Source organism: Pinus tabuliformis, chromosome 7 (genome assembly GCF_031772625.1).
Source record: "Pinus tabuliformis cultivar Carrire ecotype Pingquan chromosome 7, CPIR1, whole genome shotgun sequence".
Lineage (NCBI taxonomy): Eukaryota > Viridiplantae > Streptophyta > Pinopsida > Pinales > Pinaceae > Pinus > Pinus tabuliformis.
Genome location: NC_142293.1, coordinates 888,840,025 through 888,854,355, shown reverse-complemented (window position 1 = coordinate 888,854,355; position 14,331 = coordinate 888,840,025). Strand labels below are relative to the sequence as shown.

At 38.6% G+C, this 14,331-nt stretch overlaps 1 pseudogene; it reads left to right on the top strand.

The window, feature by feature from the left end:
• Positions 1-3,075: 3,075 nt before the first annotated feature.
• Positions 3,076-3,492, top strand: LOC149250457 (protein DJ-1 homolog D pseudogene; annotated as a pseudogene).
• The last annotated feature ends 10,839 nt before the right edge of the window (positions 3,493-14,331 follow it).

The following is a 14,331-nucleotide window of genomic DNA, read 5'->3' as shown; positions in this document are numbered from 1 at the left end:
AGAATTCATCATTTGTATGCTCTGCCTTTAAGTTTGTTCAATATTTAATGTTTTCTTCTGTTTGACAAGGATTCATCTTTTATGCCCTTGTCAGCTCCTCACCAGTCTTGCCATTCCATTTAATCTCAATTTGATGTTAAATTTCTTGCCTACCTTGCCTCAGGGGATAATCTGTATTCTTGATTACATTTCTCTGCTCAAGCTGTTACTTTGCCCATGCAGCCCAAAAAAAACCCGTTATTTTATTAAAAACCCCTTTTTATCAATTTACTAGCCTAAAATCAGTGTTACCCTATTGGTTATCTCGCCCATTGAAGATTTTGACCGAGATAGACCGGAGAGAGCCCTCTCCTACCCCGTAGGGCTAGCTACGAGGCAAAGTGGTTTGATGTTGCCTTGAGGTTTACCTTTCTCAGCCTGAGGTGAAATTTCAAGCGCTAACATATTGGCGACTCCACTGGGGAGAACATTCGACTTGTTGATTGTCTTGTCCCAGTACATGCAATCGAGGTGCAGATCTGATGTTGATGGTGGACAGCAGTCAGATACATATGCAGGCTGAACCATTCACCTGGCGACTCCAATTCGATCCAGACATTCCAACGCTTGCTGATCCATTCATGCAATGGTAGAGTATGTGGCAAACCCTGCCCTGTGTGAAGCTGTAGAAGGAATAAGAAATGAGTTAGTAGATTCTGAATTTGATGAAGCTTTTTTCAGTACCTTGCTTCATTGGTTGAAATCTTCAAAGTTCTTCAAAGCTAAATTTTGTGAGTTAATTGTTGAAAGAATTGAAAAGGAGATTCAAGAATTAGATGAGCAAATCCAGTCATATGATTTCCAAGACCCTAAAAAGTTTTTGGAAATCCTTCCTCCATCGAAACAAGAAATAACAGACTTGCCTACAGATGTTTACATTGACAGTGTGTAGCTGGAAGTATGCATTGCAGAGTTGGGGCAGCCAACAGAGTCCGGTTTCCGCGATCCAATGGCAACATACATGGACACATTTTTTAGTTTGATTGATAGATCAGGCTGTCTTGTACGTGACCAGGCTCATTACGTGCATGAAGGACTGCCAACAATCACATCTATGTCTTGGCGGAATCATTCTCAAGCGGCATCATTCTCAGGTTTACTTGAATAGTTAATCTGGAATTTTAGTATTACCTGATTTATTGTTTGTACAGCAGATTAGAGTAGATTTTGTAAATAAATAAGCAGCCATAAGGGCAGCATCCTGTTCTAGTTTCATTACAGTTTAGTTTGAAGTTTGCCAAATTAGTCTTTCAGTCAATTCAGTCAATTTCCAGTTAATAAGTTGAGTCTTCAGTTGTGTTGATATGTTGAAATAATGGACTCCATTGCCCAATGGATGGAGGCACTGTCTGCTCTCCCAAAGTTCTGCGGTTCTTGGCACCTCCACAAAGCGGCAGCTGCCATCCCAAGTGGAGCCGATGTTAGACTCCGTCTTATGTCAGTGTGAGATTGATTCTTCTTCAAAACCCTGTTTTGAAGAAGAAATCATTAAATGTGTTGTTTTAGAATATGTAATTTATTCTCCCGCTCTTCAAATGGCAGTAGTTTCCTCAGCTCCTATCTCTGCAAAAGCACAAACAAAAGAAAACAAAACATCATCAGAAATCATGTCCATTTGTTTGATCTGGTCTAGAAGCTGTCTTCAGTTGTCATTTGGTTATACAGCTCTCCATACATTTGGTTGCTCAGATCTGGTTACTTAGCCAAGGAATCGCTGGAATGAAAGGCATACTTTAATCTCTTGACAAGCATATGCTTGCGGCCTTGTTGCTTAGCCTCTGTTGTAGACTTCTTGGCACATGGATTTACATTATGTAGGGAATTCCTGAAGCAGCTCTTGATCTGAAGGTTTGGCTTGGTATGCCTGCTACACAATGGATCAGTGTTTATAATGCTCGTCGGCCAATGAAAATAGAGATACCACTATAATGTGGCTGATACAAGACTTACACAACATGTTGAGAAAGGAAATGAAGATGGCCTTTTTTTAGCTTCTTGCTCAAATTTGTGGGCTCTTATTATGGATGCGGGAAATGGATTCACTGCACAAGTTTATGAACTTTCTTAGTGATTTTTTCACAAGGTATGGATCATGGAACAATGGGAGAAAAACTATTACATAAGTGTAATTGCGGGTGCCAATAGTGGGAGTTCCCGGGTAGTAATGTCTAAAGGCACACAGTACACACAGCAGTCTTACAAGGTCAGCGATTCTTTTCCATTTAAATGGATAAACAAAAAGTGGAGAAAGGGATCCTATGTTACTTCTATGGCTTCTGCAGGGGGTAGATGGGGTGTTGTCATGTCTGGAAATGCAGGTTTTACAGATCAAATCTGATGGTGATGGAAAGATACCATTTCTTTAGCTCAAGTTGTCGATAATATAATATCCAAGGTCAATCAGTTACACAGGCAATGAGGGATGAAGCAGAGATGGAGGGCGCTCTTGCCAGCATGCTACGTGCACTGCGTTCTGTGCATCAGATGTCTTTTGATGAGAATAATGATAAAGATATTGCTCGATCGGGTTTCAATGGCAGAGATAGAATTACGGGACTGCATTCAGACACTACTTGTTTTAATCTCAGCTTGCAAAACAAATGGCTGAGATGGACACTTTGCGAGAAGATACACTACAATTAGCTTTTGATCTACTGGATGTACATGGTTGTGGCTTTCTAGACAAAGATCAATGTGCTCAACTCTTTGAAGAGTTGAATGAATATCGGACCCTACCAAAGATCTCAAAAGAAGACTACGACTGCGTATTTTATGAGCTTGATGATAGTCATGATTTCAAGTTAAATAAGGTAGAATTTAAAAATATTTGTGATGCCATCTCCTTCAGGTTTGAGAAAGAGGTTGAGCCTTCGTGGCTTGAGAGATGTCCAAACTTTTACCATTCAGCACCGTGTACTTGCATTAAGAACTTTGTGAAGAGCAAGAGCCCAACAAGCCCGCATTTCTAGCTTCACTCGACAATCTGCTTCAAATTCATTTATGTTTTGATAATATAACAATTTGAAGAAAACAAACATGACTTATTCAGAACTACGAGGCCACTATTTTGTTTTGACAGCATCTTTCGATGACATTGATGCAAGCATGTATGATGGGTTGATAGTTCCTGGAGGGAGGGCACCCGAGTACCTAGCTCTAAATGAATCTGTTCTTAAATTGGTCAAGCAGTTTTCTGATTCAAACAAGCCCATTGCTTCTATCTGTCATGGGCAATTGATTCTTGCTGGTGCAGGTATATTGAAAGAGAAAACATGTACTGCGTATCCAGCTGTAAAGCTTAATGTATTGCTTTCTGGCGGTGAATGGTTAGAGCCAGAACCTATAACTACGTGTTTCAGAGATGGGAATTTAGTGACAGCAGCAACTTGGCCTGCACACCCACAATTTATCTCTCAGATCATGGCATCATTGGGAATTAAAGTGTCGTTTTGAGGAGTTGTGCGCATTGTCTGTAAACTCAATTTCTACTTCGTGTGTATAAAACTACTATGCTGTAGAGGACCACTAGATATAATAAGTTGCAGTTGCAGTGTATAGTTGATGTATAAACCATTTTACTTAAGTTGGGAGGGGAGATTTCTCCAAATATTTTGTGATAACATATATCAGATATCCACTTTGTGTGTATGGCATGAACTGCAGAAATTCTCATGCTCAAGTTGGAAATCATTAGAAGCTTCTGAAGACTATAAGCTTTTCTAATGTACCCAATTGCCTCATTTTAAGGAGTTATCTTCTTCTCCCGGGATGTCGACTGGATGCAAATCTTTGCATTTTAAAAATGGGAACGTGCCTTCAGCAGAAACACTTGTCATGACATTTTGAGGGAGAATAAAAGTCAAAATCCAAATTTAAATACAGATAATTATCCCAGCACAGAAATCGAATTAGTTAGTCTATTTTGGGTCTTCACACTGAAGCGGTTAGGCAATCAAAGGCGATTATGCGGATGAATAGTGACAATTATGAATGGCTGGATATGTATGCGCTGATCTTCAGGAACCGATGAGTGGCTTTTTACTAATTTTCATAGTGCCAGTTGAAACAGTTTCATCTTTTCATGGATCGGTTTTCTTCTGAGTTGTTTGTGGTATTAAAAATCATTTGTAAGAATTAGTGGTTAGAGAGTAGGGGAGAGAATTCTGAGTGCTGAGAGCTAGTGGAGAACAGAGAGCTTTTATTGTACAGTCTTTGACAGAGATTTTAATCAAAAAATGCAGCTCTGACCCCTGAGATTCCTGTGGTATGACAATTTAGCATAAGTTTTTCTTCTGTTTCATATGTAACCTGTTATGTTTTCATTTCACCTCATGATCATTTCTAATTGAACATATGAAGTGTTAAGGTAGAATTCATCATTTGTATGCTCTGCCTTTAAGTTTTTTCAATATTTAATGTTTTCTTCTGTTTGACAAGGATTCATCTTCTATGCCCTTGTCAGCTCCTCACCAGTCTTGCCATTCCATTTAATCTCAATTTGATGTTAAATTTCTTGCCTACCTTGCCTCAGGGGATAATCTGTATTCTTGATTACATTTCTCTGCTCAAGCTGTTAATTTGCCCATGCAGCCCAGAAAAACCCCGTTATTTTATTAAAAACCCCTTTTTATCAGTTTACTAGCCTAAAATCAGTGTTACCCTATTGGTTATCTCGCCCATTGAATATTTTGACCGAGATAGACCGAAGAGAGCCCTCTCCTGCCCCATAGGGCTAGCTACGAGGCAAAGTGGTTTGATGTTTCCTTGAGGTTTACCTTTCTCAGCCTGAGGTGAAATTTCAAGCGCTAACAGAGTGTAAATCTATGGCAACTCCCATGGTAAATAATCTGAAAAATTTGAGATACTCTAAGTCAGATGTGGTAGATCCATCGATGTATCATAAGATGATTAGTTTTTTTATGTATTTGGTTAATACCATGCCAAACATTTTATTTGTAGTGAACACTCTGAGCCAATGCCATGTGGAACTGAGACATGATCATTGGATTGCAGAAAAACATGTATTGAGGTATTTACATGGAATAATTGATTATGGTTTGAGATATGTCTCAAACGGTGGTATGAAAGTATAGAAATTTCCATATTCATATTGGGAAAGGAGTGCAAAAGACATAAAGAGCACATCCATAGGTTGCTTTAGTTTGGGCTCCGCTATGATTTCATAGATGAGAAGGAGACATAAATCTATTGCACTTAGCTTTGCTGAGGCAGAGTATATTGTAGCCAGTTTAGTGATTGGTGAAGTAGTGTGGCATCAGAAGTTACTCACGTGACTATTTGATCAAGTGCTGGGACCAATCATGATATATTGTGATATCAAGGTTATGTGTAGCTTACAGAAAATCTAGTTTTTCATGACCAATCGAAGAACATTGATATTAAGTACCACTTCATTGGTGACATGGTGAAAAATGGAACATTGAATCTCCATTACATCTCTACTTATGAGTAGATAGTTGATATCCTTACAAAGCCTCTATCCATAGTGAAGTTTTTATACTTCGGGGACACGCTTGGACTTGTTGAGAATGCTTCCCTTAATGAGAGGGAGTGTTTATGAGATATAATTAGGGATAAACATTCTCCTTTGTCAAATAAGACCAGATTAGGAAGAATGGTCCAGCAGAGGAAAGACATTCTCTCTGTCTCAAATATGACCAGATTAGGGAGAATGGTACAGCAGAGGAAATACATTCTCCTTATGTCAAATATCAACAAATTAGGGAGAATTGTCCAACATAGTACATTTATTCGTCGTGTGTCAAGTATGTTGACCATAATTAGGAAGAACAATATTAGAGGCCCAAGATCACTCAGTTGAGTAGGTTCCTTTCAACATCATGATCATATTACTCTCTAAATAGGTTGAGTGAGCTCATTTAACATCATGGCCTAGAGTGAGGCATTTGGATTTGGGACCAGAATGCTCAAATGGTTTGAGTGTGTCCCTAGGGTTTCACCACGAGTCAAGATTGACCACAATAATGGTGAACCAAGGCTAGTCAGTATACCATGGATAAAATTTGCTAAACCAAAATCATGGTGACTTGTTGATGTTAATGATGTACCATGTGTTAGGAGTACCAACTAGGATTGTGTTGAAGATACACCATAGGTTAGAGGTACTGACCATAATTATGGTAACGTGTTGATGTTGTTTATTTACCATGTGTCAAAGTCATTGACCAAGATTATGGTAATTACTGATGTTGATGAATTTCTATAACCTTTTCTTAGAGAAATGTGTCAACAAGAGAACATTTGGATAGTCATTATGAATACCTCCCTAGCTAAGAGGGAGTGTTGAATTTCATAGTTATGGCCAATCCTCATAATTAATATTTTATCCCTTGAAATATATAGTGATATTGTAAGACATGTTATTCGTGTCATTTTTATTTATCCCTCAAAATAATTAATATAATACATGTTATTCATGTCGGTATCAAAAGACAAAATTCTGAAATTTGATATTTTGGCTTCAAACTCGTCAAGTCAACCCTCCTTCAAGTCAAGTAACCCCCAGTGAAGAGACACCCATTTAGATAGGAGAAATACCATATATAAGGAACTTGACCTCCTCCACAAGACACCATTTGATCTCACACAAGACAAGATATATTTTGGGCATCCAGGCAAAGAAGGAGGATGAAGAAGGATGAAGAATGAAGAAGTATCTAAAGAATATATCTCTCTCTTTGACTTCACATATGACTTTCTGGGCATATTCTAGGCAACAGGTTGAAATTATGGGTATTTTATTTTGGATAGCAAGGGTGAGTTTCTAGGAAGATTCTAGGAGTCCAAATCCGTCTTAGGTAGATTAGACAAGGTCAAAGTTTTTGGGCTTAACTAAAGGGTACTTTTACTAGGTTAGACCATTGTATTGTTGGTCTATTTGACCATTATATTGACTAGTATAATTAGTTGTATCTCTTGTTGAACTAAATAATTTCTCTAATGTTTTTGGGTTTTCCTAGGGTAAATCTTGTGTTGTATTTGTGAATTATGATATCTATTGTCCTTATGCATTTATGGTTGAAAATATGAAGTGTAATTGCTTAATGATAAACTAAAAGTGCTAAAAGAATATCTACATCATTAGAAGTAATTATCATTTTTTTTATAAATTAGTGCTTGTATCTATTGCACTTAAAAAATCAACAACCCTACTAATGGCATCAATGGATAATTAAAAGGAAGCCCCATCCTTATTATTATAGTTGGGGTTTATTTACAAGAGACTTAGAAGTGCAATATAACAAAGTTTGAGAAAATTATTATTTTATTCAATTGACAACAATTGATCTGGATCGACTGACATCACCCATGGTATTTTAACTCAATAAGGAACTGAAAATATTATAAATAATGGGCCTCACCTTGTAAAAGGACAAATTCATCCACCACAATGTAGTAGAAACGATTTCTCCATTTAATAAAAAAATGAGTTTCTTTTCATATGTTGTTAATGTAGTGTATTTTTTGTTCAATGTTTTTCTAAGAGTGGTTTCAGGGTAGATTTGTATGCTCCCTCTTCTCTTCTCTCTTTTCATTCATCGATCGTGGATCTTAGCCCTTAAGATCTGAATTAGTGGTATTAAAGCGGGTTATGATTTCATGACTTCTTTGATAGGATTACTATTGTTGATACTCTAATTCTACTCGTAGAAATTTTAGACGTGAGATAAAAGGTACTTTGTAAGTAATCAAATTTATTATTTATAAGAATCTACTCTATGACACATTGGAATGTGTAGATCGATCAGAGTGGGATTTGGTTCTAAAGCAGGCAAGTCAAATTAAGGCGAGAGTTTGAAATTACATCTAAAGGCTAGCGAGAGAAAGTAGAAAATCTAAGAACACAACCCTATAAAACTATTGGTTGGTTGTGAATGTCACTATGCAAGGTGTTAATAAAAGCATGGGCCCAAGACTAGGGTTTGGATATGATCCTAATAATGGGCACATCCATGGTCTACAATACAAGAAGTTGCACGATTCTAAAGGAGAAAGTATGTCAGGTCCCTATAATGCTACTGTATCCCCCATATTTTTATCATTGTGCTCCATAGAAGCCCACTATTGTTATTTTTGTTCCATTAAATTATTATTATTATGTAGGCCCTGATTATATTGTACCTCTTTAGACTCCTATATATACCAAGTAGGTATTTTCATTTGTATCATCCAAGAATTGTTCTATTATGTGATGTAAAATGAGGTTTCCCCCTTGAAGAGGCATATTTTCAAGCCGTTGATCTATCTCTTCTTCTATTTTGTGATCTGGTTACATAATATTTGGTATCAGAGCTTTGTATCCTAGGGTTTTTCCACTTCAAACATGTCCTCTTGGAATTTTCACTATAATTTTTTTTCTACTAGGCTTCTGTTGGTATCATCCCAAGACCCTTTTTCCTTCCCAAAAACATGTCATTTATCCATACATTTTCATCATATATCCCTCAAAATCCTTGAATATTGATTATTAATCGTTTTATAGTTATTAAATTGCATAGAAATTAATTTAGGGGTTTTATGTTCAAGAATTGGAAGTTTTTGATGACTTGGTTACAGGAAGTACCTACATCCTGTAATGAGCTTATCATTTGACATGTGGCGCAGCAAATGAGCTAGAACGAAAGGCATGGGCGAAAAGCAGAATGTCCAAGCATGGACAAACACCTATCTCCCATCCAAATCGAGCCTCCTATGTATGCGGTCAACTTAAGTCAAAGCAGGGCACTCTGACAGACAAAAGCAAAAACAGCATCGTTCCATTTTCATTTTAGTCTTTTTGTTCTTTTTGAAACACTTGGCATGGAAACATTTTAAAAAGGCTTATGTGATCAAAGCGGCAACAGCCGAATGCACATTCATTGTATTGATGACATGGCTGTGCGTACGCATATGTAAATACAATTAGGGTTATGTTTAGAGTTTAGTGGTTGAATTGTTGAATCGTATTTCTCAGAACAGAGTTTTAAGTTAATACACAGACCTATTCACAGTCACGACCGTGTGTATCCTTCTTGCGTTGATTTGATAGCTGATCAGTTATAACCAGTATACCCTTAGGCGCGGACGGGCCCTGCGTTCTTCGATTGGTATACTGTTCACTTGTTTTGTTACATTTCAGTTATCACATGTTCGCACAGTATTTACATAGCTTTTGATTTATATCGCATATGGTTTGCATCACAGTATTTACATAGCTTTTGAATTATATCGCATATGGTTTGCATCACAGTACGATTACATAGCTTTCGATTTATACAGTTCATGGTTTGCATAGCAGTTACATAGTTTTTGATTTCAATAGCCTTTGATTTTCATTGCATGTATATTGTGTGCGCTTATGAATGGTTTATGGTTATGTTGAATGGTCAGCACTAGGATCTGGAAGGGAGTCTTGTAAGGGACTCGATCCCTGTGTGACTCATAAAGACATTATATCATAAACTCTGTTTTGCTTCACAGTTCATTTATGCTTTCTCTATATAGTTTGATAGTGTAAATATCTCTGCATGCTGTGTGTGTTTACCAAACAAGGGTTTTCTGAGTGATATCTCTGTAAGGAGGTTAAAATCGTTGTTACAGTCATACACAGTCCTTAGGTTCATGGCTTGATGCGATAGATGCATCTCATAACAAGCACTGTAATCAAGCATACCAGTAGGGTAATCTAGGTGTGTGAATGATAGGCTACATATTCCGGTCTTCCGTAAAGAAGCCTTGTATCCTACATCCTAATCACTTGGCCAGAGATTCTTTATGTCTATATATTTTAGACCACGCCTCTAAGCTTACGCACCTCGGTCGATATTAAATATAGAGTCTAGTCTAGTACCCTAGCTGGAACCACTACATTTTGGCGCCGTTGCCGGGGAGGCATACGTAAAGGATTCAAACAAGAAAAGAAAAAAAATCTCAAATACACAAAAACAAACAAAAACACAGTTAGAAATCATGTTCATTTATGCCTAGACTTAGGGACAATCAAGGGAGATTTGTAAGAACCCCCCACCATCTCAAAACTAACCCATCATCATCAGGAGCAGACTCTCCAGGGAATACAACACCATCTGAGGAGGACATTCAAACATTGGCAGAAAGATTCTATTCAGGACAGCACATTACTCTTGCTGAGAGGGAAACTCTATTTGCATATAAATCATAGCAGCAACACTTTCCTAAATCTTCTACACAAGGGAAAAGTAGTACCATTACCAAGCAATCTTCCTTTCTCTCTTTTCCACCAAGAGACACCAAGAGACCAATTAGAATGGCTGAGGAGGGACCTGGATCAGTTCCCCATCAAGAGGAGGAGGAATCAACTTTTAAATTCCCTATACAAGAACCACAGGAGGATGAGGAGATTAAAATGAAAAATATACCCCCATCCGTGCTACCCAATTTCTATGGTATGGCTTCAGAGGATCCGGACTCGTTCTTATTCGAGTTTGACATTGTATGTCGAACTTATGGCTATACGGATGATGCTCATAGACTCAGATTGTTTCCAGCCACATTAAAGGTAGCAGCCTTGAAATGGTTTATGGGGCTAGGTGAGCATGCCATAGTAGATTGGGATGGCATGAGGAGAATATTTCTGAGGAAATATCAGCCTTATTGCAGATCCAAGGACTCTAAAGATGACATCTTTAGAATGAGTCAGCAGGAGGATGAAACCTTAGAAGAATATCTAGAACGGTTTGTCTATAACTTGCAAAAATCTAAACACCGAACAATGCCTCCTGATCTAGTCCGCACAATATTCTTGAAAGGTATCCGGGAAGAATACATGGATGATCTCAACTTAATGGGAAAAGGTGACATCTCTGCCTTACCCTTTGAAGAAATAGCTGAACTGTGTGAAAAATATCCAAGAAGTAAAGCCAAAATGGGAAAGAGAACCTTGTCATCTAGGGTCACAAAAACTGCCTCTGCTAGTGTCACCCGGGCTGAAATTGGTAATCTTTTAGAAGAGTTCAAAACAGATTTGTTGAGCACTCTAGGAAACCAAATTGATACCTTAAAAGCCAAAAATAAACAAGAGGAAGAGGACAATATCATGGCTATTTTCTGCCCCAAGTGTCGCAAGAAACATGCATTAAAAGACTGCCCCCTAGAGAATAACCAAGTATGTGCTTTCTGTACTGAGCATCATGACATGTTTAACTGTCCTAAAGTTAAAATTTTGCAGAACTGTAACATGGCAGCCAGCACAGAGATGGAGAACGTGTACTACATGGGTGCAAAGTGACCATGGCAGCCAAGGCAAGCACCCCAAGGTATGTTTCCTAATCAAAATATGCAATTTCCTATGAATGAACAGATGTATGCACAAAACTCATGGAATATACCTATGCCATGGCAGCATGGAAACCAACAACAAAATCAATGGAGACCGTCTCAACAGTATTCCCAATCCTACCATCCATATCCTCAATCATACCCACCTTACCCACAGTCATATCAGCAGTACCAACAGCCATATCCATCACACGCACAGCCATATCAGCAGCACCCTCAGCAAGTTGTTTATCAGCCCCAACCCTCTCAACAGACCTTGCCTGCTCCTCCACAAATAAATGTACCACAACTTCAATTTCCAACTAACCCACAACCTCCCAGACCCACACAAATACCTGCTCAAACTATCCCAAATCCGAACAATAGAGAAGAGAGGCCAGCTTATAATGTAGAGGAAGGAACCTCCTACTCCACACTGCCTTTGAAAAACATTAATCTGAGGTCTGGTAGGGTGCTCCAAAAGGATTCTCCAATAACAAATCAGCAAGAAGAAAACTTAGAAAAAGAAAATGAAATGACAACTCAAACAAAACCAAGCAGTGAAACCAAGGACAAACAGATGCAATCACTGCAACCACCTTTTCCGGACCGTTTGGTTCAAGTAAAACCACCACTGCCTTCACCACAATTTGATGTCTTGGACGAACTTAAAAATGTCTACATAAAAATCCCTTTGCTGCAAGCTATAAAGGACATTCCTATCTACACCAAAGCCATCAAAGACATGTGTCTCAAGAAACCTGCTAGGAAGAGGATTGATCCTCAGACCATTCATGTTTTAGGAAATTTAGCAGGCCTTATGACCAATACCATCTCCATGGAGAAGTATGTTGATCCGGGCATTCCAAAAGTGACCACCATCATTAACAACATACGGATTCCAAACACTTTGATAGATCTAGGAGCCGCAATCAATGTCATGACCCTTGAAACCATGAGAACACTCCAGCTTATGAATTTACAACATACCACGATTGTTCTTGAACTAGCTGATAGGTCCAAAGTCATTCCTGAGGGGATTTTGGAAGATATCATTATCTCACTGGACTCTTGGGAGTATCCAGTGGATTTCCTAGTCCTTCAACCTAAATCCAATCTAGGAGGACATCCTATCATTCTAGGTAGACCATGGTTAGCGACTGCTGATGCATTTATTGGATGCCGATCAGGTAACATGATTATCTCTAGAGGAACCGAAAGGAAACAACTCACCCTCTATCCATCGGCACAATCACCTGCAGTAACACATAACTTGTGGCTTGATGATAAATTTAATGACAAAGAGGAAGTACAATCTGTTTTTAGCATTGACCAGATCTATGATTTCCATGAAGACAATAATGATTTGGTAGAACTATTTCTTTCTCAACCTGATGTATCTGAAAATTTGAGAAATGAACAATATAATGCTGCAGATGTACTTTTGGCTCAAAACTTTCAAGAAACATGCACTATCCACTCCTTGCAATCTACGTTTCATGACATCTTTCCAGTTCAATCCATCACCAATACACAGAGTCAAGTCATAGAGATCAGTCCAGGGAAAACTTTGAACATAGGCAACCACCTAGACTCATCTCAACAAGAGAAATTGATTAGACTCTTGACGAAGTACCAAAAAGCCTTCGCTTGGGATTACACTGACATGCATGGGATTCACCCCGACACATGCACTCACCACATCTACACAGATAGCACCATTAAACCGGTGAGGCAACCACAACGAAGAATGAACCCCATGCTCCAAGACATTGTCAGAGAGGAATTGCAAAAACTTTTGAGAGTCAACTTTATATATCCTATTTCTGACAGTCAGTGGGTATCCCCATTGGTTATTGTGCCCAAGAAAAATGGCAAGTGGCGTATCTGTGTTGATTACAGACAGCTGAATAAAGCAACGCTCAAAGACTACTTCCCACTGCCATTCATTGATCAAGTGTTAGACACCCTAACCGGCAAATCATCATTTTCGTTTCTTGATGGTTTCAGTGGCTACAACCAAATCCGGATTGCCTCTGAAGACCAGGACAAAACCACCTTCACCTATCCTTGGGGTACCTATGCCTACAATGTTTTGCCATTTGGAATTTGTAACGCTCCAGCTACATTTCAGCGAGCTGTGTTAGCTATTTTTGTTGATTTGATTCATGATTGTGTTGAAGTGTATATAGATGATTTTTCAGTATATGGCAATTCTTTCGAACATGCATTAGAAAATCTAGAAAGAGTTTTAAAAAGGTGTATTGAAGCTAACCTGTCCCTCAGCAACGAAAAGTGCTTCATGATGTTAAATGAAGGGATAGTGTTGGGCCATTATATCTCTTTTCAAGGCATCCAGGTTGACCTAGCCAAGATCCAGATTATTGCCGATTTGCCTATTCCACAGAATCAGAGAGAGGAATTTAACATCACAGTGTTAGATAGACCAGGCAAAGAAAACCAGGTGGCAGATTTCCTGTCTAGACTGCAAAATCCAGGTAGAACACCTCCACATTTCACTGCAAAGGAGAGGAAAAGACTAATCAAACAAAGTGCTAGATATTCATGGCTTAATGGCGATCTCTTTTACACTGGTTTTGACATGATCATTAGGAGATGTGTACGCAATGATGAGGTAATTGACATTTTAAAATCTTGCCATGATGAACCTTGTGGTGGGCATTTTGCAGCGAAGCGGACAGCCTTCAAAGTTCTTACTCTTGGATACTATTGGCCATCCATTTTCAAGGATGCCAAGAAGTATGTAAAGAGTTGTGACAGCTGCCAAAGAATCGGCAGACCAACAACTACCGATCAAATGCCCCTTCAGCCCCAAGTTCACTTGGAACCCTTTGATAAGTGGGCTCTGGACTTCATAGGACCTATCAACCCAGCCTCTAATGGTAAGCAGTACATCCTAGTATGTACTGATTACGTCACCAAGTGGGCAGAAGCAAAAGCACTGGTAAGAGCAAC